This window comes from Podarcis erhardii, assembly GCF_964252035.2.
Source record: "Podarcis erhardii genome assembly, chromosome: 11".
NCBI lineage: Eukaryota > Metazoa > Chordata > Lepidosauria > Squamata > Lacertidae > Podarcis > Podarcis erhardii.
This window is the reverse complement of record NC_138501.1, coordinates 49076929-49102515: the sequence shown is the minus strand read 5'-3', so window position 1 is coordinate 49102515 and position 25587 is coordinate 49076929.

Below are 25587 nucleotides of genomic sequence, written 5' to 3'. Positions count from 1 at the left end.
TAAGACATTCCATGTGTCTCTCCCCCCCACCCCCACTCTAGATTTCTTTTTCTCTTCCTCTCCCTTACATGCTTCAGCTATTCCCTCCTAGTACATTAGAAGGATGGCTGTCTTTATTAGTCACCAATAATCCTCTAATACATTCTTTCTCCTATTACCTCAGACACTAATTTGGTGAAATTGGATACTGACAGTACATTGATGTTGTTAAGGTTAATGACCCAGAGATTTACAAGGAAAGTCGCATTAGAAGTCAAATTGATTGTAATAATTGTTTCACTGAACAGTGTCAACATTAAGTACAGTGTGTTGTTCCGTGTTATCCTGAAGAGGCTACTTGACTGTCCATTAGCTAACAACCTTTGGAGGTGGGCTGGGAAGAGAAAACGAGGTACAGCCCAGAGAAAAAAGCAGTTGAGGATGAGGAGCACCTCTAAGTCTCCATTGCCATCCACAAAAAATGTCAAAGAACATGATTCATAGGATTATAGAATTGTGGAGCTGGAAGAAAACCTAAGGGTCATCTTCTGCAATACAGGAACCTCAACTCAAGCATCCATGAAAGATGGACATCTGCTTAAAAATGTCCAGTGAAGGAGAGTCCATAACCTTTCAAGGGAGACCTTTACACCATTGAAGAAGCTCTTATCATCAGACAGTTCTTCCACTACAAATTCACCACAGAACAGGAAGGCGCCAGAATAAGATGAGTTGGCGTGTGTGGTACCAAATCACTGCTGGATTGGTTAGACTCATTCTTCAAATTTAGAATAACAGAATCATAGGAAGTCAGGAGAGACCATGAGGGTCATTTAGTCTAACCCCGTGCAATGCAGGAATGTCAACGAAAGAATCCCTGGCCAATATAAGTGTCAAAAGTGGGCGTGGTCCCTACTCGCAAATCAGTAGTCAATTGTAACAAAAACTAATCCATTCAAAAGTATGTATTCTGACAAGGATTAAAAACTCAAATAGAGATTACAAACTCAAACTCTTAAGAATATGTATAACACAATAATTCATTACAGCATTAAATATAAGAGTTTATAGAGATAGGTTCATGTTAGTCCATAGTCAGATTTGATGTGAAGATCTTAGTTTCAATCACTGAGCAGAAGTCAGAAGTCAATTATGGATCAGAAACCAGGACAGGGCCCTGTTTCGATGTATTCACTTTCATCAGCTGGAAGTATCAAACATTACATGAAAATACATTAAAATTCTAAATTATCATAAATTATAAAACAGTATTATATATATTAAAAACAAGAACTCCAACTTATTTAATGAAAGAATCCCTGACAGAGGACCATCCAATCTCTTCTTAAAAACTTCCAATGAAGGGGGGGGGGCTTCCAAGGCAGTCCGTCCCACTGTCGAAAAGCTCTTACCATAAAAAAGTTATTCCTGATGTTTAGGAAGACCTGGTTTCCTTTTCCTATGTTTTTAGCTTTTCTTATTTTCTCTGTTAGCTACCTTGAGTCCCTTGCTCATCTTCCTCTGCACACATTCCAGCTTGTGAGTTTCCTTCTTCAACTGTGGTGTCCAGAACTGGACACAGTCCTCCAAGTGGAGCTTGACCAAGGCAGGATAAAGTGGTACTATTGTTCCCTTGAACACCGTCCAACCTAGAGTAGAATTAGCATTTGTTGCTGCTGCATCGCGCTGTTGACTCATGCTAAGCTCGTGGTCTAACTAAGACAACCAGGATGCTTTTCTCACATCCCACTGCCAAGCCAGGTGTCCGAGACACCAATGCATTTGTTAAGTTTCACCTCATTGACCAAATCGCTACACTCCGTGAGCTTGGTGTGCCAAAGTTCCAGTGCCCTCAATCGAAATCTGCACATCTGATATCTCTTCTCCATTTCCTTAACTGCAATGAATTATGGGTGCCCCTTAGTGCTGCCGCAACCACTTGCACAAACAACAGAGAAGTAAACAGATTGCACCATCTGGAACCTTTCCCCAGGAATGTGAATTATTGGCATTCTGCTCTGCGAAGCAGCCTTGTCAAAACACGGGCTCGTGTTCTTGCATGCCTCAGAGATGCTAGCTGGCATCTCCCCATTTGAACTTTTGAGGGGTTTTTTATTATTATTAGTATTATTAAAAGTAATTAGAGCTAGGGAAACGCCAGCCCAGTTTGTCTGCTTGGTTTTAACATGCAAGAAGCCTAAGGACAAGAGGGGACTTTGGAAGGGGAAGTACCCGGGAATGGATAACATCAGCGCTCAGAATCGCCTGATCTGTCCAGGAGGGGAAAACAAGGAAAGGGATTTGCTACAGAGTGGGTGGTGCGTTGTGGGTTCTGAACCATCTGCTGTGGGGGGGGGGGAGCAAAGCAGCACATCAGAGCTGCAGTTTGAAAGCACAGTATGATGCTCACAGTGTGAGATTGCTAGCAGATAGATTGTTTGTCTCTTAAATGGGCTTCCCGGTTTACCATTTTCAGCGCAGCAGAAATTAGTCTTCTGGGGGCTTTATCTGCCTAGTGTGGCAGTTCTCAACCTGTGGGTGCCCAGATGTTGTTGGACTACGACTCCCATCATCCCTGAGCTCTGGCCTTGCTAGCTAGGGGTGATGGGAGTTGTAATTCAACAACATCTGGGGACACACAGGTTGAGAAACGCAACCTAAGGCCCAGGGGCCAAATCTGGCCCAATCGCCTTCTAAATCCGGCCCGTGGATGATCTGGAAATCAGCGTGTTTTTACATGAGTAGAATGTGTGCTTTTATTTAGAATGCATCTCTGGGTTATTTGTGGGGCATAGGAGTACGTTCATTCTCCCCCCCCAAAAAAAGTATAGTCTGGCCCCCCACAAGGTCTGAGGGACAGTGGACCGGCTCCCTGCTGAAAAAAGTTTGCTGACCCCTGGTGTAGTGCTACACTAAGAGGCACCATCTTCAGTTGACATGACAATTGAAGTTGCTCTAATAGGCCAGGTGTTGACATGGATTCAAATTAAAAGGAAGGACATTCCGCCTAAACATTAAGAAGAACTTTCTGATGGTAAGAAATGTTCAACTATGGAACAGACTCCCTCAAACTCTTCTTCACGGGACATTTATAAACAAAGGTTGGAGTCCATGATTCTATGAGACATCCCAAAATAGTTTTAAAAAACAAGATGTCCAGAGAAGCAAGAAGAACTCTGGTTAGGTGAGCAATTCAGCTCTCCACAAAGTGAGGAATAATAAAGGAAGTGTGTGGAGAAGGGCCATGACTTAGTTCATAGGTTTATTGTTCTAGAGACAAACACCATGGCAACTTGTAACAATAGTATTAATAAAATAATACAGAACATATATGCATAATATAAACCAATATCGATTAATGTTAGAACATCTGCCAGAAACCCTGCATAGGCACAGCCAGAGTAGACAACATTGAGCTTGGTGGATCAGTTGTCTGACAGCTTCCTATGTCCCTGTGGGGTCAAATGTCTTCTAATCCAAAATATAAGCACTTATGATACTAGCCTGTTGGTTTTTGGTGAGTTATTCGAACGGTTGAGAGTCGTTCATGCAGATGCCTGATTATTGTTTTCCAAATCAACTACTCTATTCCGAACTTAAATATGGAAAGCGTAATGCTGGTGGTCAACAAAAGAGGTTTAAAGTCTGTCTCAAGGCAAATCTAAAAAAATGTAGTATAAACACCAACAATTGGGAAACACTTGCCTGTGAGTGCTCCAGTTGGAGAACAGCCTTTACCAAAGGTGTCATGGGCTTTGAAGACACTCAAACTCAGGACGCAAGGGAGAAACATGCTAAGAGGAAGGCATGCTTGGCAAATCCACACCGTGATCAACTCCTGCCTGGAAACCAATGTCCCCACTGTGGAAGGACGTGTGGATCCAGAATTGGCCTCCACAGTCAATTACGGACTCACTGTTAAAACCGTGTTTATGGAAGACAAACTTACTCAGCTACGAATGATCACCTAAGAAGAAGAAGAATCCAAAACACAACATGTTCCTATCAAGAAAATGGTGCCAGGGCATTGTGGTGTTTGATTTGATCTGAATCATAGAATCATAGACCTGCAGAGTGGGAAAGGGCCCTGAGGATCATCTAGTCCAACCCGCTGCACTGTAGCTGTCCCATATGGGGATCAAACCTTCAGCCTTGGCCTTATCATTATTGTGCCCTAACCAACTGAGCTATCCAAGCCCATTGATTTGATTTATTATATTTCTATTCCACTCTTCATGCAAATGAATCCGAAAGCGACATACAAACAATAAATAGCAATAATATGATAGAACATCACAAATCCTGGATAAATCATGTAGAATAATTAACAAATCATCAATGAAGCAACTGCAATCTAAGACACTTAGATGGCACAGCAACAGCTAAAAAAAAATAAGCTAGATATCATAATTAAATCAAAAGTCGTTTTAGATGATTAGCAAATCAGTGCAGCATTTATAATAGACAATAAAACAATATCAATAACATTAACAAAATGGCATACACACACACTCTCCCCAGCCCCATAACTCATATTCTTTCACTCTGTTCAGCTCATTAAAATACACATCGACATTGTGCCTCTGGCAGAAACTCCCTGTTGAAGGTTCCTTGGGTTGGAGGTGGGGCAGCACAAGTAAAACCAACCACCCTCTAGCGGCAAACAGAGTCTTTCTCCCATCATAGTTCTTCCCCTGGAAATAGGTCCCTTATGAAGGCTCCTAGGGCTGGAAGGTGGGGCAAGGCAGGTGGAAAAAGTTATTACCTGCTGGCTAGCACAGTCCCTCTTTCCCCTCACAGTTCTTCACTGATGGGAAGAGAGAACAGGAGGAAGCCACCCATGTGATATTGTGGTTACAGTAGGTGTTCATGTCAGATGGGAACTTGGGACACTCAGATTCAAATCCCACTTCACCCAAGAAGTTCACAACATGGCCTTCAGTCATCTCGCTCTCAGCTGGCCAACCTTATAGGTTTGCTTTGAAGGGGAAGAAGACCTTGTGACGTTAACATATGAGAGTGCTGGAGGTGAAATAGTTAAACAGGTTACCCAATCAGGACCCAGGGGGTGGAGTCAGAGGGACTATAAAACCAGCTCTGGGAGAGGTGAAGGGAGGAGTTTGTTGAGAGTTGGGTGGTTGGTTGGAGTGGGAGTGAATTGGGATAGAGTCTGTGGGTGGGTTGAGTTAGTGTAGCGAAATAAGCTGAGTCAAGAACAGTTAGGGGCTAGGAAGACAAGTAAATATCTGAGAGGTGGTTTAGTGAGTGAGAGCAGGTAGCGGAAGTTATAGGTCTGGATAGGCACCCCATGATTGTAATTGACCAATACTGTTTATGAAACCACATGCTTGTTAAACTGCAATAAATAAACAGAAGTTTATGTTCCAATTTAACCCTGACTGGACTCAGTATTGTCCCAGGTAGGGCCTGGGTGGTGGCAGCGAGAAATAAAGTGGTGGCACAGGGATCAATAGACTGTGAAACGTCCGGGGACCCTGTGTGATCGCCACAGACCTACCTTGTCCATGCTTAGCACCTTGGAGGAAAGGTGTAATATAAAACTAAAGAAATAGAGATGGGGCTGCTGATTTTTTTGGTTTAAGACTCTACGGAGTCAGTGACATCTAGTTCCAGCCATAACCAATACACAACCCCAGCTCGCTACACCAACTAAAAAAAAAATTATTTTTTTAGTCTTAATTAATGGAGTCATCAAAAAGTCAGTAGCAAACGACATTAATCATCCTGGCTCACACTCGGCAATGCTGGCATCACCCACTAGCCCACGATCCTTAATGTCTCAATTTGCAACATGTAACATTTAACTGCCGTGACAGTTCTGGGGCCCAAGTTACTCAAAGCTGCCAGAAGAACATGCTGAGCTCTGTCATTAAAATCAGCGAGTCCGTTCCCTTTCTGTGACCCAAATGCTCTCAGAGTCTCCTCTGCTCATAGGAAACAGGTGGAGGTGACGGGAGGCAGAGAGGAGAACGCAAGTTGCAGTGTCTAATTAACACAAAATGCAATGATGGTCGTTCTTTTGCTTGGCTGGTTTCCTGAGCACTTAAAATTCAAAGATTGCAATGGAACAAAAAGAAGAAAATTCCTAAACCTAGATCAGCTCTGCCTGATGAGCTCCCTTTGTCTTAGACTAGAGTTCCAACCATCTCTGGACAGTGGCGTAGCGTGGGTTGTCAGCACCCGGGGCAAGGCAAGTGATTTGCGTCCCCTAACCCGTGGATTTGCGCCCCCTAACCCTAACCCCCAGATGTTGCGCCCCCCCTGCACCCCCCACGCTACGCCACTGCGGAGTCGTCCGCCATCCTGAGCCAGCGGACCGACCGATCGCTCGCCCGCCCGGAGCCGCTGCGGCCGGAGAGCTGCGCCCGATCGCTCTGCGCCCTCTGCCCGCCGCTGGCTCTAGGCCAAACCCCGGGCCCGACTCGGGAAGCAAATACCGCGCATGAGAGGAAAAGATGCGCAAACCCCCGGCGCAGGAGCCCCGCTTGTTGACACGGGAGGGGAGGGGGGGAGAGGAAACGCTGCTGGTGCCGCTGCTCCTCGGCAGCGGCTCCTCCTCTTAGCCCGCCCTGCTTATATTTGCGCCAATCCCCACCCACTAAAGCCTTCGCGCCTCCCAATGGGAAGCCTTGCCGGGCGGCGGCCTCTGCTGCCTGAGAGTTCTAAAGCCACGCCCACTTTCCCAGAGACTGGCTGTTCTGAGGGATCCAGGGCAGGGCCGGCGTGCGTGCGCGCTTCTTGCTGCCCGGGCGCTTGCTCTAATCCCGCCTTCCCTGGGAGGGAGGGAGGGACGGCGGTGGCCGCGAGCGTCTGGGGTGGGGCGCGCGCTGGCTCTCCCTGGCGGCCCCCGCGCCTGGCGTTCTATCAGCGCGCCCGCCCGCCTCCTCTCTCTTTCCCCACCCATCCTCCACGTGCTGCGCTCTAACCCGGAGTTAGAAGGGAATTAGAACACGCCCCCCGTGTGGGGTGGGTTTTTTTTTTGCTGCTTCTTCTTTTTTTAGGGCTTTAAAGTTATGCTTAATATCTGCAACACATTGAGTGCTCGTCCAGAAAAGTTGAGACTCACCCTCCAGTGCTATGCTCATGAGGCGCTTTCCTTCTCGTTGCTTAGGACTTCGTAGCAGCGGGGGAACCGCCAAAAAAGCCCCTTCGGGCGCGCGGGAGGAGCGAGCCGCCCGCTTTCCCGCCCTCGCCGGCCTCCTGGGGTGCACGCAGCGCTCGCGCCCTCCGCAGCCCGCCCAAACGCGCGCCAATGCCGGGCGGGCGACGCGCCCCCTCCGGGAAGCGCGATGTAGGCGCCGCTCCTGCACCCGACGGCCTTTTCTGCAGGGCTTCTAGCTGCAAGCGAGTGTGCGCGCAGAAGGCGGCGCCTGGGCTGGGGAGCGCGCAGCCTCGTCCTTTCCATCGCAGCCAGCACTGTGAGAGAGAGAGTGAGCCACCAGGACCAGGTAGGGGCAGAGAGCTCCGAGTGCGCCCCCAAAAATGTTGCGCCCGGTGCGGCTGGCACCCCTTGCACCCCCCACGCTACGCCACTGTCTCTGGATAGAGTCCTGCAACATCCGCTTGAGGAGGGCTGATTAGTGATGCAGAATTATATTTGGGCTACTAATTGCAATCTTCCTCCATGAATGATCAGTGTGGTTGTGTGTGCACACACATGCATTAGTAGTAGTAGTAGTTGTTGTAGTAGTAGTATCATCATCATTTTCTATACCACCCTTCACCCAAAGATCTCAAGGTGGTTCACAAGGTGAAAATACAATATAGGTAAAGGGACCCCTGACCATTAGGTCCAGTCGCGGATGACTCTGGGGTTGCGGGGCTCATCTCGCTCTATAGGCCGAAGGAGCCAGCGTTTGTCTGCAGACAGCTTCTGGGTCATGTGCCCAGCATGACTAAGCCGCTTCTGGCGAACCAGAGCAGCGCACGGAAGCGCCGTTTACCTTCCCGCCAGAGCGGTACCTATTTATCTACTTGCACTTTGACGTGCTTTCGAACTGCTGGGTTGACAGGAGCAGGGACCGAACAACGGGAGATCACCCTGTTGCGGGGATTCAAACCGCCAACCTTCTGATCGGCAAGTCCTAGGCTCTGTGGTTTACCCCACAGCGCCACCCGCATCCCAAAAAAATACAATATAAAAAACACCAAATACATTAAAATATAAGAACAAAAACTAAGAATCCTCTCTCCCACAACACATTTAAATGGGCATTGACTGCCAATCAGCCAAAGGTCTGGTTGAAGAGAAATGTTTTCACCTGGCCCCAAAGGTGTATAAGAAAGGCACCAGGTGAGTCTCCTGGGGGAGAGCATTCCACAAATAGGGAGTCGCTGCAGAACAGGTCCATTCTCGTGGAGGAGGCACACAAACTCCAGCCAGAATGACCAGTAGTCTGGGATTATGGGGGTTTTAGGCATCCTCAACCTCCAGTCCCATCTTTGTATTGACCCTAATTCTGCAGAAAGCCATCTAATTAGATTTTAATTTGATCCTGACTTGTTTTTAGCAGGTGAATTAATTATTGTTTGATTTTATACCAGTGTTATATATTTGATGTTAGCTGCCCTGAGCCTGGTTTCGGCCGGGAGGGTGGGATACAAATATTCTTCTGTGCTTTGAACAGAGTATTAGCTGTGCCACTCATGCCTCATTCTCAGCTCTCCCACAATCCGCTCCATTGCCTTTTACATGCACCATTATGGTTAATTCAAGGAGACAGGACATTCTCCAGCACCAGGGGATTAACATCTTGAACTGTAAACCGACAACCTACATTAAAGCTGTTTTTAGAATGCTCTACCCACTTGATCATCCTTCTGTGGTGCTCCGGAAGTTTAGCAAACCAAAGTCACATCAGTCAATGCCCTTAGATGCCCCCCTTTTGTTTAATTTCTCTTTATTAATTTTCATACACACATATACACACATATGTACAAAAAAAAAATTCTTCACGAAAAAAAAACAATAATAAGAACAACCTAACTTAATTATAAGGGGAAAAAACACAAAGACAAACATGTAAGTTATTGACTTCCCTCCACCTCAGTTTTGGGTTATGTAGTACATTTTTTCCCGCAGTTTATCTTTAAAACTTTTGTATGTCGAAGGGTTATATTAAGCCTACTGTGATCTTTGGATTTTTTAAATCTACTTCAATATAGGTTATGAATTTATTCCATTCTTTAATAAACTTTGTTTCTTTCTGGTCTGATTTTTTTGTGTTAATTTTGCCAATTCTGAATATTCAAATAATTTACTTTGCCATTCTCTTCGAGATGACTTCACAAATTTGTGGTCAGGGAAAATCCATGCCAAATTGCTGTCCTTTGAGATCTCGCCCACTGAATTGCTCAAACTGGATCTAAATGTGGCAAAAAGGTGTATAAATCAAAGGCTGGACGATGCGGAGTTATACCAAAATTCCGTAGCTGGTGGTGGAGCCTGCTCGTCGTTAAATATCGGCATAACCCCTATCTACCGCACTCCGTCCTACTTAACATCGCTTATGGCCGTGTCTCACCGATATGCCTTCATTAGAGCTAGGTTCAATGTCTTTCCAACAAACGTGCTGAGACATAGATTCACTAAGGGCCAAGTCCCTTCAATGTGTGCTTGTGAAATGAAAACATCTGAATCTCTACATCATGTTATGTTTATCTGTCCTTTGTAAAGTTCAGCCCGTGCTAGTATACTAAACCCCATAATCCAGCCTACGGCTGACAAACCAGTAGACCTACAGCTTGCCTGGGTTCTTCAAGATGTGGATCCTTATATTACCCTACAGGTTGCTAAATTCCTAACAGTCGTCCTCTCGTACAAGAGACGGAATGGAATGTTGGCTGATTATTGATAGTCATAAGAATTTTCTATAACGACATCAGATACCGATCAGATACCGATTTTAGTGTAGGGCCAAAAAAATTTATTCTTAATTTTAAACTTTTCTTATGAATGGTTAATATCTGTCCTTGTGAGTTATGAACTGTGATATACTATTTGTGGCTTGTACGAGTCCGCTGTTTTATTTGATTTGTTCTGTTGTGTTGTGTTTCATGATGGGCGTAAAGCCGAATAAACATTTTGATTTGCCAATCTCTTACTGTTGGGATATTGATTGATTTCCAATTTTGGGCGATTAAAATTCTAGCAGCTGTTGTTGCGTACTGGAATAAGGTCTCTGGTCCTCTTTCTTAATTTCATTGCCAATCATTCCCAGAAGAAAATTTTCAGGTTTTTTAACAAGGTATATTTAAACATTTTTTTTAGTTCATTATAAATGAGCTCCCAGAAGTTCTTGATTTTTTCACAAGTCCACCACATGTGGTAAAAACTACCTTCCTTGTTTTTACACCTCCAGCACATTTTATCTCCATTCTTATAGATTTTTCCTAATTTTACAGGGGTCTTTTCCAGGGAGTCTTCTCTTCTCATGAAGTGACCAAAGTATTGGAGCCTCAGCTTCAGGATCTGTCCTTCCAGGGAGGTTTCTAGTTGATGGAAATCATTTTGGCTCAACAAACTGGCTGATAAGGCCATCCTAGGACCATGAGAAGGATGCTGGAAAGATTTATGTAAGGCAGAACCCCACCAAGCTATTCCAGGGTATAGCTATTTACTTAGAAGATTTTTCTCCCAGTTTACCTCCAAAGAGTTCAAAGGGGCATGCGTGGTTTCTTTCTCTTCAAAGCCTGTGAGGTAGTTTAGACTGGGAAGCAGTAACCAACCCTAGTCAACTTTGGTACTGAGAAGGGGAGTTAATATCTGTGAAGTGTCTTAAACCTGCCAACCCCAACTTGGTATCGTCCAGATGTTTTGGTCTACAACTTCCATCATTCCCTGATCATTGGCCAAGCTGGTTGGGACTGATGAGAATTGTAGTCAAACATCTGGAGGCCACGAGATCCAGGAAGACTCCCTTTGATACTCAAGAAACTCTTCTTTTCCAGGAGCACATTAATATGGAGATAACCCCCAGATATATTTTCCATTTAGATCTGAAGCAGAGCAGGTCCTGGGCACCTGGGGTATCACCTGTACTGAACAGCCCCCATAACACAGTCAGTCTGACTATTGCAAAAGTGGTTGCTTTTTTAAGAGAGAGGGAAAAAATGAAAAGGGGGAAAAAAATAAGAACTACGGCCTTTATTTCTGGTTCAAATGCACATTTTTCCTCCTCTTTATTGCTTGACTTCTGGGGTCAGAGGCTAAAGGAAATAAACAATCAAGAAGACAACAATTGAAATAAAGATTGTTTTCTTTGGAACAATTGCCTCTGATGTTTGTGGCATTCCGAGGTCACGCTCTTTCCTCCATGTTAACCTTTCCTGGTGTTCATGCTGCACTTGTTGCTATTGGGAACCTCTTAAAATGGAAGGTGGAAGGGAAAATTCGCCTTTTTGTTGTTGTTCGTTTATCTACTGGTGGCAGAGAAGATTTCCCAGGCAAGAAGATCAGGCGGCTGCACTGATCAGAGCCCCAGAGGGAACATGCTGTGTTTGCGGCCAATTTCTCCCGAGGGCTATTGTGACAGAGAGCAGTATGCCATGGCAACAGAGAGGGAGACAGGCTGATCCACATCTTCCCATCTGCCATCACAGCTCCAACTACCATCACCCAGGACCTCTTCAAGGCGATGGGGGAAAGCTGCTTTGAGGGTTGGGGGTTGGCAAGGAAGGCGGGAGGCAAACTTTCCAAATTTAGGCATGGCTTGGGCAATAAACCAAGCTCTTTACATCTGTGTACTTTTTAACGAGCAGGGAGGAAACTTGTTTGTCGATAATGGTCTTTCGTTGAAGCAGTGAAAGGGCACCAATGTTCCCCATGAAAATGCTGTGATAATAATGATGATGATGATGATAATAATAATAATAATAATAATAATAATAATAATAATAATATACCGTCCTATACCCGCAGGTCTCAGGGCAGTTACAACATAAAACAGCAATATAAAAACACAAAGTAAATAATAAAAACAAAAACAACCCAATTAACCCCCCCTCCCCCCCCAAAACCCTCACATTTTAAAAGGGCATTAGATGTCAATCAGCCAGAGGCCTGGTTAAATAGGAGCATTTTCAACTGGTGCCTAAAGGTGTACAGTGGTACCTCAGGTTAAGAACTTAATTCGTTCTGGAGGTCCGTGCTTAACTTGAAACTGTTCTTAACTTGAGGTACCACTTTAGCTAATGGGGCCTCCCACTGCCACCGCAGGATTTCTGTTCTCATCCTGAAGCAAAGTTCTTCACCTGAGGTACTATTTCTGGGTTAGCAGAGTCTGTAACCTGAAGCATCTGTAACCCAAGGTACCACTGTATAATGAATACACGAACCGAACCTCCCTGAGGAGCGCATTCCACAAATGGGTAGCTGCCGCAGAAAAGGCCCGTCTCGTATTGCAAAAAAATAGCATTAGGGTCTTATTCAATGAAGGAAGCTCATGTAGCTTTGGGACTTCTTTCAGCGCAGGAGTGATGATGTCATCAGAGTGCTAGGTGGTTAGAATCATAGAATCATAGAGTTGGAAGAGACCACAAGGGCCATCGAGTCTAACCCCCTGCCAAGCAGGAAACACCATCAGAGCACTCCTGACATATGGTTGTCAAGCCTCTGCTTAAAGACCTCCAAAGAAGAAGACTCCACCACACTCCTTGGCAGCAAATTCCACTGTCGAACAGCTCTTACTGTCAGGAAGTTCTTCCTAATGTTTAGGTGGAATCTTCTTTCTTGTAGTTTGGATCCATTGCTCCGTGTGCGCTTCTCTGGAGCAGCAGAAAACAACCTTTCTCCCTCCTCTATGTGACATCCTTTTATATATTTGAACATGGCTATCATATCACCCCTTAACCTCCTCTTCTCCAGGCTAAACATGCCCAGCTCCCTTAGCCGTTCTTCATAAGGCATAGTTTCCACGCCTTTGACCATTTTGGTTGCCCTCCTCTGGACACGTTCCAGTTTGTCAGTGTCCATCTTGAACTGTGGTGCCCAGAACTGGACACAGTACTCCAGGTGAGGTCTGACCAGAGCAGAATACAGTGGCACTATTACTTCCCTTGATCTAGATGCTATACTCCTATTGATGCAGCCCAGAATTGCATTGGCTTTTTTAGCTGCCACGTCACACTGTTGGCTCATGTCAAGTTTGTGGTCAACCAAGACTCCTAGATCCTTTTCACATGTACTGCTCTCAAGCCAGGTGTCACCCATCTTGTATTTGTGCCTCTCATTTTTTTTGCCCAAGTGCAATACATTACATTTCTCCCTGTTAAAATTCATCTTGTTTGTTTTGGCCCAGTTCTCTAATCTGTCAAGGCTGTTTTGAAGTGTGATCCTGTCCTCTGGGGTGTTAGCCACCCCTCCCAGTTTGGTGTCATCTGCAAATTTGATCAGGATGCCCTTGAGTCCATCATCCAAGTCGTTGATAAAGATGTTGAATAAGACCGGGCCCAAGACAGAACCCTGTGGCACCCCACTAGTCACTCTTCTCCAGGATGAAGAGGAACCATTGATGAGCACCCTTTGGGTTCGGTCAGTCAGCTGGTTTTATGGGCAGTCCTTGCTCTGGCAAGCAGGTGGGTGATAATACGGCTTTCAAGTTTGTGATGGATGGAGAAAGGCACAGAATGAATCAAGCAATTAAGGAGAGGCTAGGTCTTCCTTTCCTTTTCTTTAACGGGGCTCCTCCTTCAGGCTAGCAGTTTACATCTTTACAAGATGGTTTGCATGTCTGTTAAAAAAGCTAAAGGTTACATTCCAGTAAGATGAAGATCTTTTGTGAAAGCTTGATGTGTCTTTCAAGCTGAGCCTATGCAGTCAGAAGTAGGCGCCACTGAGTTTAGTGGACCTGAACCCCAGGAAATGATGCATAGGATTCCAGTCATGCTGGTCCTAATAAACTGAGCATTATGCTGCATTCTGTTCCCTGGTGTGCATGTGTCGGTATATAACCTGAGTGCAATAACAGATCTGCACAGCTGCCTGCATTTCTGGGGTTTCCATGTGGCTACAACATCTGTTGCGCTGAGCACCCACACTTCAAAATTCGCCGTTACAATTGTTGCAAAATGCTCCAATTGTCAAATGTGTGTTGACTACATGAATTGAAGCGAAGGAATTTAAAGGAAGTGGGCAGGCTGATTTGAAAGAAGAAGAAGAAAGTGAAGGGAGTGAATTCCTGTTACCTTGTCTGTCAATTGCCCAGATTTGATTTGTCAATTTCGAAAGCTCCTTTGGTTCCTTGCCTCCCTCTGAGAGTCCTGCTCACCTAGCAGTCCTGTAGTTGCACTTGATAAACCATCTTCCCCATTCTCCTCCCTGGCTGTGTGTATGCATAATTAGAAGATCAGATATACACAACAAACCCATAATTTTTCTTCCCGGCTGCTAGTTTGTCAGAGCAGATTTCATGTACTTGGATGTGTCTTCGAGCTTTAATAGAGTTGTCACTCTGTAGTCGCCTGGCAGAAATGACAAATGACAAAGCACTCCCTGCTTATTTCAGTAGATATCGCTAACATGCTGCAGCAAATTGTATGGCAAATTTGGGGATCCTGTTTATATCATACAACAGGCTTCCTCAACCTCGGCCCTCCAGATGTTTTGAGACTACAATTCCCATCATCCCTGATCACTGGTCCTGCTAGCTAGGGATCATGGGAGTTGTAGGCCAAAAACATCTGGAGGGTTGAGGTTGAGGAAGCCTGTCATACATCATGGACACTTGGCTATTATTATTATTATTATTATTATTATTATTATTATTATTGGTTCTTATATTGCTGGTTATGGAAATGAAAGAAGATTCAACCACCTGGATAGAATCAAAATATCCTTTGTTGGAGGTTTCATTTGGCTATAATATTTAATAGCCCCCGAGAGACCCATGCTCTTTGTTTCTCATCTTTTTTTGTTTTTTAAAGTCTTCAAAGACTCCCTGGAAAAGACCCTGATGTTGGGAAAGATGGAGGGCACAAGGACAAGGAGACGACAGAGGACGAGATGGTTGGACAGTGTTGTCGAAGCTACGAACATGAGTTTGACCAAACTGTGGGAGGCAGTGGAAGACAGGAGTGCCTGGCATGCTCTGATCCATGGGGTCACGAAGAGTCAGACACGACTAAACAACAACAACTTTACCTAAGGTCATGTCTCCTAGTTGCTTTGAAAATCCCCATCAATTGTGGCCACTTAAAGAACTGTAGCCTTTGACTTCAAAGTGTTTCCCACAGTGCTATTTTTCTAGACAAAGAGGTACCAGAACTCACCCTTGTTCTCTTATAAGTGCAATAGCACCCACCTGAGAGGTGCCAGAACCGAGTTTCGGCAAGTTCTGGTCTAAAAAAAGCCCTTGTTCCCCATGAATGGGTGAAAAGGAGCCCCTGCCTGCTAATTCTGGAGGGGAATGAAAACAAAATTCTACTCAAATCCTAGGAACGTAGGAAAATGCCTTATCATATCAATTGTCCATATAGCTCAGTAATGCCCACACTGACAGGCAGCTGCTCTCCAGAACTCAGACAGGTGTCTTTTCCCAGCCCTACCTGGAGATGCCAAGGATTGAACTTTGAATTGCCCCTGGAAATGAATTGGTAGCCGGTGCAGTCATGCCATGATTGGTGTAATATGCCCAAGGTCAGCACAGGTGTCTTGTCCTGGTGAGCAATCCAGCCATGGAATTCTGCACCTATTTTCAATACGTGCCACCATTCCCATTGAAGAAGAAGAAGAGTTTGGATTTGATATCCCGCTTTATCACTACCCAAAGGAGTCTCAAAGCAGCTAACATTCTCCTTTCCCGTCTTCTTATGAAGCTGTTCCAATGAAGCACTTATCTTGCATAATGCAATCACTAAGGCTTCTTCTGTCAACATTCTTACCAATCCAAGGTCAATCCCTGGTTCTCACAGTTTTTTATCTCTGCAGCTGGTAATTCCCCCAGCTCCACTCCTGTAACAGTTTCAAAGGCTCCCTCTAGAGGGAAACAATTTCTATTTGTATCAATCCTTTTAAACACTGTTTGAGCAACAAAATAGTTTCAATTTTCAGTTACTTTTACTCCTTTTTAAACGCAGAAGGAAACAATGGAAACAATATATTTCTCTTATTTAACTATCTGTCCACATACGTTTTATTCACAGTCAATGAACTTTCCCAAAACGTCAGTCTTATTAGCAGCCCGTTTCCAGGTTCAAAGCGGTGGTAATTTATCTTTCTTCGCTCTCTCTCCTGCAGGCTTACGCGATCCAAAATTTCCCCCCTCTTCTCTTGCTTCCAAGGGGGGTTTTAATGATTTTAACCGATGGAAGTTTAATCCTTTACAGAAGACTTTCCAAGACCTTAGCTTGCAGCCTCTTTGCTTCAGTCTATTTACAAAAGGGGAAGGCGGACTTCCTGTTTTAAACCTCCCCGTTTCGGTGCCAAATTAAGATGTTTAAGCATCCAATTTTCCGTTCTACTCACGGGTAGTTGTTTTAAGATCAAATTGTCCACAGGAAAAAGTCAGCGCTCTCCGGCAACAGCTATGCAGCTTCACTCCGTGAAAGAAGCAGTCAATTCGAAGCACCACGCCACTCACCCCATGTCGCTCCGGATCCCCGAAACCGGGTTTCCCCGCGAGTAGGGGAGGCGCAAAAGGTGCCAGCCGAATCCCACGTTCACAGGCTTCTCCCGCCTGTAATTTTTGGTGAGTCCCCGCCTTCGCCGTGGCGGCCAGACCCTAATTTCCACAAAGCAAATTCCTCCCGGTCAGAGGAATTCAGCCATTGCTGGAGGCGCCAACCCGGAAGTCCCGGGTTATTTTAACATTCTCCTTTCCCTTCCTCCCCCACAACAAACACTCTGTGAGGTGAGTGGGCTGAGAGACTTCAAAGAAGTGCGACTGGCCCAAGGTCACCCAGCAGCTGCATGTGGAGGAGCGGAGACGCGAACCTGGTTCACCAGATTACAAGACTACTGCTCTTAACCGCTACACCACACTGGCTCTCAGTGTGATTAGTTGAACTGCACATGGTCGCTTAGTCCACCTGGATTTGAGAATTACCTAAGTCACATTCCCGCAATTAGCAAGGCACTAGAGAGACCAGGGATCAGCAACGGAAATGTTCAGTTTATAGGTGCTGGCTTGGTAAATTATTTATTTTGGAAACAGATGCATTTTTCCGTCTCTGGGAGCCCAGGAACAAAAGCCCAGGAACAAAAGTGTCGTCTTCACACTCTCGCATGCCAAAGGAAAGGTTTCCAGATTCGATGGCTGAATCGCAAAGGCCTGAAAAGAGGCTCCTTTAATAATTCATATTTATTCCACTGAGAATGAAAAATATGAACTCTTAGCTGATTAGCATCCACACCGCTTACACACTAATTATGAAATATTTAGCACCGGCTAAATATTGCAAACAAAATATTGTGAAAATTAGAACGTTCCTGCCGAAAAGCCCTGTTTCTGATTTAGGACCTGCCATTGCCGAGATTGAAAAAAATATTTCCATTTCCTCCCTCCCTGCTAAAGAATAATACTAGGAAGAAGAAGAGAGGAGAAAGACCTGAATGATAAGTTATGCGGTTTGACCTGGACATTTGCAATGCCTTGGAAATTCCGTGTTTCTTGAAAGAGACCTTCTTTTGCCAGTCTGTAATATTGTGTGCTGGCCTCTGAAAAAAATAATATATTTCTGGACATGCAGATGCAGAACACCTCTAAGAACTCAGCTACATTGGCAAAGAAAAATGGCTTTATATGCATTGTTTATGCATTCAAACACTGTGATGAAGCTGTGGAGTTTAGTTTTGCCTAACCCGATTTCTCATACAAAGTTTGCAATGTGTTTAACTGAAATATTTCTTTGATGTGTCTAGATCCAGACCCAGCCGGTCCGTTCTTGAAACAACCCCAGTGCCAACTTTGTCCCCTATTGACTCAGGCAATGCTAACTACAGACAATTAGGGGGTTGTTCATAGGTGGACTATGGACACATAGATGGACGGACTATGGCCCTAAAGATCACTGACACCTGTCTTACACTGAGTCAGGTTATCAGCTCAGTACTGTTCCTTTTGCAGCGTAGAACAGAGGTGGATTTAGGGGAGCACAGGTACTTCATTTGCACTGGGTATGGAGCCTCAGGAGCACCTCAGAGGATGTTGCAACTAAGATGCAGAATGGAAGGTGAGAGGCAGGGGTAGCTGAATTTTAGTGAATTTGAGACCCCAAGAACCATCACTGGGAAAATCAGTGCGTAAGCTAATCATGCCTGTTGATTTACCTGCATTGATGATTTGCTGTTGGGCTTATTTTGGAGTCTGGCTAGGAGGAGAGGGGATGTGGCCTGATATACTAAGTCAGTTCGTCCCAGTACATTTCCAAGCACAATTCAAAGTGTTGGTGCTGACCTTTAAAGCCCTAAACGGCCTCGGTCCTGTATACCTGAAGGAGCATCTCCACCCCCATCGTTCTACCCGGACACTGAGGTCCAACGCCGAGGGCCTTCTGGCGGTTCCCTCACTGCGAGAAGCCAAGTTACAGGGAACCAGGCAGAGGGCCTTTTTGGTAGTGGCACCCGCCCTGTGTCACACCCTCCCACCAGATGTCAAGGAGAACAACAACTACCAAACTTTTAGAAGACATCTGAAGGCAGCCCTCTTTAGGGAAGCTTTTAATGTTTGATGGATTACTGTATTTTACTATTGTGTTGGAAGCTGCCCAGAGTGGCTGGGGAAGCCCAGCCAGATGGGTGGGGTATAAATAATAAATTATTATTATTATTATTATTATTATTATTATTATTATTATTATTGTTATTATTGTTATTATTGTTATTATTGTTATTATTGTTATTATTGTTATTATTGTTATTATTGTTATTATTGTTATTATTGTTATTATTGTTATTATCATCATCATCCCACTAGACAGGCCAAATGCAGTTTCCTTGTGCCTTTCAGATTATGGCTTTCTTATAGCCGACCAGTCCAAAGCTTTTCTTTTCTTTCCTTTCCTTTTTTCTTCTTTCAATATTCAAAACATTGTTATTGCTCTTGTCTTCATCTACTGTATCAATCGCTCCTTATTAAGATGGTGGAACGGAGACACACAACCCCCCTTTGTCTTCCTCTCCAGGCTTTGACTAGTCTTCCGGACTGATTTTCTGCTTGGATTCCTTTGCTAATGATAATTTGTGTTCTCATCATATTGCATTTATGGTGGAAAAGGACGTTTTAAATTAGGCCGCAATGCATTGTGTAGGATATCGGCTTTATTATCTCGCTGGTAGTGTCCTGGAATACGATTCCTCACCAAGGGGGCAAGTAAACCTCATCAGCTGACATTTTTTCATCCAGAAAATGCCTCTTGATTCAATTGCATGTGTGTTATACAGAAGATAAGTTCTTTCGGCTGCAATCCTAGACACTTTCCTGGGATTAAGCCCCATTAAACTCAATGGAGCTTACTTCTGAGCAGAGAGTGCTGTTAAAAGTGCAAGCCTAGGCATGTCTACTCAGAAGTAAATCCCAATGAATTCACTAGGGGTTACTCCAAGGTAAGTGTTTATAGCACTGCAGTTTTAAGCACTGTTTTGTAACTCAAGTGATTGGGTTTTAATGTCATAAATGTACATCAACAGACCTGCAGGAAAATGAGCTTTTTATGGCTTATGATTGGCTTCACACATTAATGGATTAATCAGTCTTCCAATTAATACCTATCGTCTTTCCCTTTAGTGTTTGGTGCACTGTGAGTTAGGAGCATAGAAAATTGCTCAGAACAACAGTCCATTTCGCTTAGCAGTCATGGCATCTTCACTAATTGGTGGCAACTCTCTGGCACTGTGGGTTAAACCACAGAGCCTAGGACCTGCCAATCAGAAGGTCGGCGATTTGAATCCCCACGGCGGGGTGAGCTCCCGTTGCTCGGTCCCTGCTCCTGCCAACCTAGCAGTTCGAAAGCATGTCAAAGTGCAAGTAGATAAATAGGTACCACTCAGGCGGGAAGGTAAACGGCGTTTCCATGCGCTGCTCTGGTTCGGGAGAAGTGGCTTAGTCATGCTAGCCACATGACCCAGAAGCTGTACACCGGATCCCTCGGCCAATAAAGCGAGATGAGTGCCACAACCCCAGAGTCAGCCACGACTGGACCTAATAGTCAGGGGTCCCTTTACCTTTACCTCTAGGCTTACAGACAGGGGACCGTCCTGGCCTTACCAAGTACCTTTTGCATGCAAGGTAGACCCTCTGCTGTTGAGTTATAGCCCTCCCTATCCTGATGTAATGAAACACAATGCTATGTGATTTGACCAAGCTGGCTGGAGATGCTGGGGATTCTAGTCTGAAACATCTGGAGCAGAAACTGGTTGGAGAAGACTTGGCTTCTGTGTCAGCGACCGGCTGGACCCCGAGGAATGGTGGCTGGAGTGGGCACTGGGAGAAGTGGGGTTGAATAAGAAGAAGGAAGAAGAGGAAGAAGAGGAAGAAGAGGAAGAAGAGGAAGAAGAAGAAGAGGAAGAAGAGGAAGAAGAGGAAGAGGAAGAGGAAGAGGAGGAAGAAGAAGAACAAGAAGAAGAAGAAGAAGAAGAAGAAGAAGAAGAAGAAGAAGAAGAAGAAGAAGAAGAAGAAGAAGAACAACAACAACAACAACAACAACAACAACAACAACAACAACAACAACTAATTATTTATACCCCACCCATCTGGCTGGCTTTCCCCAGCCGCTCTGGGTGGCTTCCAACAGAATATTAAAAACACAATAAAACATCAAACATTAAAAACTTCCCTAAACAGGGCTGCCTTCAGATGTCTTCTAAAAGTTAGTTGTTTATTTCCTTGACATCTGGTGGGAGAGCATTCCACAGGGTGGGTGCCACTACCAAGAAGGCCCTCTGCCTGGTTCCCTGTAACCTCACTTCTCTCAGTAAGGGAACTGCCAGAAGTCCCTCGGTGCTGGACCTCAGTGTCCAGGCATAACGACGGGGGTAGAGACACTCCTTCAGGTATACTGTGCCGAGGCCGTTTAGGGCTTTCAAGGTTAGCACCAACACTTTGAATTGTGCTGACTGACTGGAGACTGACTTGAGAGAAGCATAGGACTTAGGCTATAGAGCCTTGTTTTGAGCAAGTCCGTCTATGAAGTAACCTGGCTCCCCTTTCTTATCCCGCTTAATAAAGAATCAGGCAACAGCATGGGAAGGAAGTTTAAAAATAATACTTACTTTATAATCACGCATTGGTTCACAGCAACAGAAGCTGTAAAAACGATGCAGGCAAAATACTTATATTTACTTTGTATAAGTATATACTTATATAAGTATATACTTATACATTGTATAAGTAAATACTTATATTTACATTGTAACCAGTTTCAGGCATATGTCAAAAACTGGAGGAAGGAGAGGCATGCCCACCACTGGTCAAAGGAAAAAATATTACATTTTCCTTCCTCTCCTGGAGGAAGTTGACTCCCCACTCCACCCCTCATACCTGAATTGAAATTCTAGAAACCCAGGAGGTATCTGAATGCTGAAGAAGGACTCCTCTAGTACAGTGGTACCTCAGATTACATAAGCTTCAGGTTACATACGCTTCAGGTTACAGACTCAGCTAACCCAGAAATAGCGCTTCAGGTTAAGAACTTTGCTTCAGGATGAGAACAGAAATTGTGCTCCGGTGGTGCAGGGGGAGGCCCCATTAGCTAAAGTGGTGCTTCAGGTTAAGAACAGTTTCAGGTTAAGTACGGACCTCCGGAACGAATTAAGTACTTAACCTGAGGTACCACTGTAACTGACAATGGAAAGTAAACAAGTCATGCCTGGAAGGCGCCATAGTTTTTCAGGGATAGAAATTAGGAGGTCAGGACTGACTGTCTTTGGTAAATAAGGACTACATGAGCTTATGATAGGGCTGGACCAAATCTGCAACAGTATAGCTAGAGCAAAGCGATGCCCAGGACCATATTTTCCTATCTCAGCAATTGGCTGTTTACCCCCTGTCTCCTTGTCGGCTGCCGAGCCACCCTGTGGAGCAATTGAAAGTGGGCTCCCTATGGTGGCCTTAATGTACAAACCAGCCCAAAGACCCTTCTTACATTCTCAGGCTGTGTGCCTTATCCTAGAATGAGAGACGAGAGGAAACTGATCTCGCCCGCTCCCCTATCTCACAACCCGAGATGTCCTGTGGTTTCAAATGCCCCTTAAGGATTTACTGATTTCCTTGTTACTCCTCCAATAAAGTGGTCATTGACAATGATATGGGGAATTCCTTGTGGTTTAGTTTAAAACACACACAGACAACAACAATGAAAGAGTATGTACCAGAAACCGTGGAACGCAGGCTTTTATCGTCACTGGGGACAAATGTCCACTATTGATCTGTTTTCCCTTGCCTTGTTTCACTGAAGCTTTTATTTATGATTACATGACTTATGCTTCTTTGCTTATCGCAAGGCAAATGCAAAGATTTGCAGAAGATACCCATATCCAGATGACATATGAAACCCATTCTCTTCTTTCTTACAGTATTATTCTTTTACTGGCTTTGGGGGCTTTTATCTGCAGAACCAAATCTGGATTTCCCCCCCTACAATACTTAAGGTCCCAACCTGGATGGTGCTTTGTATACCACTTGCAGCATCTTAAACATAGCCAGGCAGCCAGTGAAATTGTTTCAGCGGTGTCATAATATGATGGCAATATTCAGCCCTGATGAGAAATCAAGACTTTTAGAAGACATCTGAAGGCAGCCCTGTTTAGGGAAGCTTTTAATGTTTAACAGACCACCGTATTTTAATGCAGACTTTCAGAAGACCACTGTATTTTAATACAGACTTTTAGAAGACATCTCAAGGCAGCCCTGTTTAGGGAAGCTTTTAATGTTTAACAGACCACTGTATTTTAATACTTTGTTGGAAGCTGCCCAGGGTGGCTGGGGAGACCCAACCAGATGGGCGGGGTATAAATAATATATTATTATTAGTTGTTGTTGTTGTTGTTGTTTAGTCATTTAGTCATGTCCGACTCTTCGTGACCCCATGGACCAGAGCACGCCAGGCACTCCTGTCTTCCACTGCCTCCCGCAGTTTCGTCAAACTCATGTTTGTAGCTTCGAGAACACTGTCCAACCATCTCGTCCTCTGTCGCCCCCTTCTCCTTGTGCCCTCCATCTTTCCCAACATCAGGGTCTTTTCCAGGGAGTCTTCTCTTCTCATGACGTGGCCAAAGTATTGGAGCCTCAACTTCAGGATCTGTTGTTGTTGTTGTTGTTGTTGTTGTTGTTGTTGTTGTTGTTGTTGTCAAACCACTTCATTTTGCAATAGCTGAAGCTTCCAGGTCAGCTTCTGGGTCAGCCCCATACAGAGAGCACTGCAGTAATCCAATCCAGAGGCTACCAGCGCAAGGGCAACAGTGACCAGACTAGCTAGGTCCAGAAGCATCCATGGCTGTCTTGCTAGTCCAAGCTGGTAAAGGGCACTCCTAGTCACTGAAATGACCACAAACCAGTTCCTTAAGTGGGAGCTTGGGCCCAATAGGCAATTGACCAGCACAATTCACCAGATTAGACAGCAGTATCAATTGCCTGTAAATCCTGAGCAGATTCTACCATTTCCGTATGCATAATAGACAGAGAGAGAGCAAATGTGCATAAAATATCCTTCAGAATCATTTAAGCTGATCTCGGGCAATCTGTATTAATAATAAAAGCGTCACAAGGCAGTATCGTTCCGCACAGTTTTTCGGTGTCCCAGATAAGATCAAAGTAATTGCTCCATAAATTAGGCAACCGGTAATAACTAAAACAAAAGGAGCCCCTTTAATTTTCTGATTCATATCTTTAATCAATTGCAACACAGCAGAATTGAGTCTTCGGCACTGTTTCCCAATTGTTTGCTCAATAGCAATTGCTCCATTGCTTTTGACTGACGTGGCGTTATTGCATTTTTATTGACTTTTATGGCTGCTTTTACAACATCTGAGGTGCATAAGTTAAATAGAAATGTAACACTGTAACATTTCGGGATTGAAGCAGGCCATAAATGCGGGAGGGAGGCGTAACGGCCTCCTCTTTTCGATTGCAGGGAAATTGCAAAATGGGTACAGCCCACCAGGTCTATCCAGCACCTGCAGCAAAAGCCACATCATTCTGCAACACTCAGTGAATCGTGAAACACAAGCAGGACATAAAATGCACTTCAGTGCTACGGTGAGGAAGGATAATGGTTATCACCGAAAATAATTTCTCCATCTTCAATTAGATTGGACTTCCACAAATACATTATAGCAAGGAGACGATGGAGAGGATGATCAGGCAAGAATATGGGCTCACCCAATGAAATCGATTAGCAGTTAGGGATGTAAGGAGGCAATGTTCTCCACTCAGTCCTCTGTTCATCACAAGCAACGCTGTTTCAATTCCGCTGCAGCTTGTCTCTCTCTTACCCCCCCCCCCAACTACATTATCCGTCTTGCTGTCTGTTGTGGCAAAATCATGTAACTTGCATAACTTATGTAATAACTTATGTTTTTGTTAACTTATTTCACTCCATTCGTTCCACTACAAAGGAAACACAGTGCAAATACTGTGCAAACTCAGTGCAAATACTGGCTTTAACCCTGCCCACAGTCATTATCTGCCCCCTGGCAGAATAATAATAATAATTTATTTATTTATTTATTTATACATACATACATACATACATACATACATACCCCGCCCATCTGGCTGGGTTTCCCCAGCCACTCTGGGCGGCTTCCAGCAAAAGATTAAAAACACATTAAAACATCAGTCATTAAAAATTTCCCTAAACAGGGCTGCCTTTAGACATGTTTTAAACATCAGATAGTTGTTTATTTCTTTGACATCTGATGGGAGGGCGTTCCATAGGGCGGGTGCCACTACCGAGAAGGCTCTCTGCCTAGTTCCCTGTAACTTCACTTCTTGCGGTGAGGGAACCGCCAGAAGGCCCTCAGCGCTGGACCTCAGTGTCCGGGGAAAAGATGGGGGTGGAGATGCTCCTTCAGGTAGCCATAGATTTCTTTCAAAGAGGATGGGACAATCCTCAGGGAGGATGCCCATTAAGCACTCTTATCCATGAGAGTTAAATATAACATCTGTTTCAAATATTTTATGGGTTTCAATAACCAGTTCCTCTGGGGCAAACCACTGGGAGCGACTCATTCCTTCACATCATTCTGGTGAGTTTCCTAGAAGCATCTGTTTGGCCATTGTGGGTACCGTGGTTCTGATGGACCCTTGATCTGATCCAGCAGGACTCTTCTTCATGTCCTTATTGGACACAACCCATTCCAGGAGCATGGAATCATAGAACTGTAGAGTTGGAAGGGACCCAAAGGCTCATCCCCCTTGGGATGCAGGAATTTCAGCTAAAGCATCCATGACAGATTGCCACCCAAGCCCTGCTTATAGACCTCCAAGAAAGGAAAGCCCACAAACTCCCAAGGGAGACCATTCTGCTGTTAAACAGCTCTTACTTTCAGAAAGTTCTTCCTGATGTTAAGATGGAATCTTCTTTCTTGTAACTTGAAGCCATTGGTTCAAGTCCTAGTCTCTTGAGCAGGAAAAAGCAAGCTTGTTCCCTCTT